This window comes from Micropterus dolomieu, unplaced genomic scaffold (genome assembly GCF_021292245.1).
Source record: "Micropterus dolomieu isolate WLL.071019.BEF.003 ecotype Adirondacks unplaced genomic scaffold, ASM2129224v1 contig_504, whole genome shotgun sequence".
Classification (NCBI taxonomy): Eukaryota; Metazoa; Chordata; class Actinopteri; order Centrarchiformes; family Centrarchidae; genus Micropterus; species Micropterus dolomieu.
In genome coordinates this window covers 3,002-7,620 of record NW_025729494.1, presented here as the reverse complement: position 1 = coordinate 7,620, position 4,619 = coordinate 3,002, and the positions used below count along the sequence as shown (strand labels likewise).

The 4,619-nt window shown below is 43.5% G+C and overlaps 1 long non-coding RNA gene across 1 annotated transcript; it reads left to right on the top strand.

Moving 5' to 3' along the window:
* The first annotated feature begins 3,017 nt into the window (after nt 1–3,017).
* Nucleotides 3,018–4,336, top strand: LOC123964090. The gene is made up of 2 exons (XR_006823333.1): nt 3,018–3,296; nt 3,983–4,336. It is a non-coding gene; the product is annotated as an uncharacterized LOC123964090 (long non-coding RNA).
* Nucleotides 4,337–4,619: the final 283 nt, after the last annotated feature.

Sequence of the window (4,619 nt, the reverse complement as noted above, 5' to 3'; positions counted from 1 at the left end):
TATAATAAGCGTTGCAGCTCTAGTTATTAGTGCTGTGGTTAACTTAAGCCTACAGCAGAAATTCATAGCTTGAAAAATAAACATCATTTATCCTTTCAAACTAACGCTGGCCGAACATTAAAGGGTAACCGGGCCGATCTTCCCTTCAGTAGTGGGGGCGAGGCTGGTCAGAACAGATTATTGGATGATCATGTAGTTTGAGGGGTGTTGCGTTACCTCTGGCGTAAGTACAGTCATTTGAAGATAAAGACGGGGTTTTTGGATTAAAGAGCAGCGGACCACGATCCACCCGGCCCAAACAACCGGACCAGACGCCACGTGGGTCACAGGAGAGGAAAGAGAGCCAGGTGAGGAGCCATGCTTGGACTCAATTCTGCTCTTGAGGAGTCGGTCTGGACAAAATTAGACTCCTATTGATCAAACAACGGAATTCAGAGACGTCTGTGCCCCCATCTTTACAGAGACCTGGACCCCATCACCATCCCGGATCAAGCAGGTGGTCCGCGTTCCAAGCCGTCAGCGCAAGAGCTCTCAGGTCTCTGTGCTGTAGCTGTGCAGTTCGGCATGTTTGTGTGTTTTTTTTATTTTTTATAACGAAGGCTCGTGAAGATTAAATCCATAACTGCTGCTAAACGGGCAGTGTGGGCTTGTTGTGGCTGCAGCACTGGTTTTCAGCCTGATTTCTTGGATGTGTCTGGACGTGAGTTGGATGCTGACTGGTGTCCAGCAGAGGGAGCTGTGACTCCAGCTGTGTGGGGAAGGAGTCAGTCCTGGTCTGAGCCTTCATGATCTGACCCAGACACACTGCCCTGTCTGCCCTTTATCTCAGTGTGTATATATTAAAACTATTATCATGGGAACTTTGGCTCAATGATTCAAGCTAAATGCATAAAGTCAGACAGATTTTAAGAGTAAATGTTTTTTAAACTTACTAAATTATTAAGAATTTAAATATTTATTGAGATGACTCTGTTTCTTAAAATGTATTAATTCCTCTCTCTGTCTCTAATGGCTGCCTGACGGATGAAGTGCCGTCAGTTTAGTTTGGTCAAGGTCAGATATAACTTTAAAAAATGTCTTTTTTCCAGCAGAAATCTCCACCTATGAATACTCTTTTAGCTGTTTTAGTCTAATAAATCTTTGATCTGTTTTCCTTATCAAACAGAAAAACACAACCGTACAGCTTCTGAACTCAAGTTTCACTCCTTCACCAAACTAATGACTCTGAACTGAACTAAAAAACCCTGAAGTCTTTCCACTGTTCCAACAACCACCAGCTCCGCTTCAGTGTGTAAATAAACCTTTAAATCAGCGAGTGAGAAGTGAAAATATTCTGCGTCTCAGTTCATTGCATCTTTTAAAGCTCCCCTGTGGGTTTGACTGCATGTCTGAGCTCTAACAAGTGTGTTCAATGGGTTTCCTCTTCATGGCATCATTCACTGTCAGAACTCAACAGAATATCTTTTATAGACACAAAATGACCCGATCGGGTCATGTTACTGTTGCTCTCTGCTGGTCATTGAAGCTGGAGATGATTTGATCAAAGTTTAAAGCTCAGCAGGTGAAACAACGTGAATCATAAAACACTGAAAAGAAATTATTTTGTCCTAAACTATTTAAATAAAATCTGCAGAGAAGATGTTCAATACTGTAAATGTTTACTTTCAGCAGAGATAGAAGGTGAAGCTCAATGTTTTATTGCACGTACAGAGCAATAAAACATTAAAAAGACTAAAAGCCTTCAGGGAGACTTTTACTTTTCTACTTCTGCACAAAAACACGTCAGAATAAAATGCTTCGGCTTGTTTCAGTCGCCGTGTGGAGGGAAATATTGAAGTGTCGACAGTTTGGTGGTGTTTTATTTTACGTGTGATCAGCGAGAATTTCAGTTTACTACTCAGACCATTTTTAGTTGGTACCTTGCGCCGTACCCTGCCGCCTCACCCTACCACAAAAGCTGTGATCGGTCAGCTTGGTAGCGACACATTTTCTCCTACGCGTTTCCGCCTTGGCCTCCTGCCTCAACTGGTTCAAGGGTCGTACATACTGTCTCCTCCGGTGCTTTATCTTGTTTCTGCGTTTTAGTGATTTCGCGAAAAGTAAGTGCAGTTCCATGTCGATCATATCCAACTCCAACATGATCCGCTCACTTTCAGTTGCCCTATGACCAATGAAGAGGAAGAAGAAGCTCAACACACTGGAACCCACTCTTAACTGCAGAGAGACGCAGACACCAATGCACCCCATCTGTTTTGCAGAAGTACAAATCAGCCTTTAGTGTGAGTTCCTGGATGCACTGATCCAGTCTGATGTTGGGCAGCAGAGGAGCTGCAGCGTGAACGCGTCCAGGGAGCGTCCACCGATGCACCTCTCTGCCTCCTCATGTAGTTTTAATGCAGCAGCTCAGGTAGTCAGCCGGCCAGCAGCCGACACCTGATCGCTCACACACACCCTGAATGAATGGGAACGTGAAACCAGCAGAACAAGATGGAGGTTCTGTGTTGAAGCTACACAGCGAAGCTCAAGTTTGACGTTTTGAAACCCGTTCTGTCGTCAGCGCCCGTCTCTCCAACCTGCTGCTGCTTTTCACTTTCATATTTTAAATCTCATCTGACTGACCGTTTCTGTCTCTGCTTTATCAAAGTAGAATCCGTCTCTATGAATACTGCTATGTTATTATGGATATATGGACATGAACCAATGTTCAAAGCATCTCTCGGTATTTCAGTTCTGTGTTATTTCATGGTGTCAAATAGAAAGGGATTCTTTATTACTAAGTTTTTATTGACGTTCTATTCAGAGTTATTGGACAGGAACAGATTTGATTAATATCATGACAGGATTTTGCTGAAATGTGATAAATAATAATCTTTAATTATCACCCGGCTGTATTAAAACATGAAATAAATGGATGTAAGTCCATTTGCCTATAATCACATGCAGGTTTCAAATCTGCTCACTTGCATGAAGAAGATTCTTAACGCAGGTTGCTGCTGTACTTTCTGTGTACTTGTGCAGGTGTACAATTACAGCAGAGCGTCTCTGGTTTCTGCCATCCAGGTTCGGTGCAGCGCGACTTCTGGTCACCTGATCCGTCGCTCGTGTCGGGGGTGAGCGCGGCGGCTGCTGCAGGAGGTAGGGGTGCGAGGAGCCTCCCCCCGGCCGGAGGAGGTGGGGCGGCGTGGGCCAGCGACCGGGCGGCCCTGAGGAAGACGGTTTCGGCTGACGGAGAGCAGCCACACCTGAGACTGCTGAGTCGGCTGGAGAGAGGCAGGAGGAAGCTCCGCAACATCCACGTGAGTCTCTCCCACTTTGTTACTGTTTATTATTTATTTCAAATGTCCCCCCAGTGACCGTTCGATCATACTGAGTGTGTTTGGCTAATGTTTGTGATAAGACTTGAATGTTGCTGCCATCTTTGTTGTAGTCCAAACATGAATGCATTGACCTCGCTTCGCCCCAGATTAAGCAAATAACGATTATTTTGATTATCGACTAATCTGACGACTATTTTCATGATTAATCGACCAATTGGTAAGTCTGTAAGATCCAAGTCTTCAAATTGCTTCTTTGGTCCAACCAACAGTCCAAAACCCAAAGACTCTTCATTTACTTTCATAAATGACAAAGAATAGCAGCAATTCCTCAATTTAAGGAGATGAAATCAGATAATTTTTCATATTGTTGCTTAAAAAAATGCCTGAAACGATTAATTGATTATCAAAATAGCTGTTGATATTCTTTTGACCAACTAATTGAATATTAATCTAATCGTTGCAGCTCTACTTACATGTGTTGAGATGTTTAATAGGATATGGTGGGATACGAGGTGACGATCCACTGGATACTCAGATCAAGTGGGTTTTTAAAAACCAAAATTTCAATTAAAAAGTTAATTCAATAAAAGACATTAACCGGTAAATGGCTCCGCTCATCTTCACGTCTTTCCATTGTAAGTAAAGAACATGTCACATGTTGCCAGGGACGACACAAAAAGTAAACAGCAACCAGCACAGGTTTCCTCCACCTCGTCCACTCTGCCTCTCACTTCCTGCCTCGTTCTGAATGTCAAGCGGCAACGGAGTCACGTGAAAACAGAAGAAGACAGAAGCAGCTCATGCTGTCCACCTGTCCCTGTCAGCAGACATATTACTCCTTCATTGATTGATAGATGAATGTACTGGGAGAGCTCTTGTCATTACTGGTTTTTATCTGCCTTAATTAGAGACTTGTTTTTTTGTTTTTTGCGCTTGACAGAATCAACAGTATATTTGAACACCTGGGTTCAGGATTAATAATGTGCTGTTTGTCCTTTAATAAATGTTGTTATTCAGTTTGCGTTGTCACTTGATTTGAAGTGTTTTTCAAAGCGGGGTTGTTCCCTGCTTGACCCTCTGTGGTTAAACTCTCCGTGTCGTTGCTTTGTTTTCTGCTCTGTTGTGCAGCTCTGAGAGCTCGGACTCGGACTGATTGAACCTCTCGCGTTCGCGGTGAGTCACAGGCTGACACACAGCCCGTCATGCTGCGCTACAGATGGACCAACAAACCAGCTCAAATTAGCTGCTTTCACCACATTCACAACTTTAAACTGTAAAGAAGAAGAAGGTGTCGGGACTGAA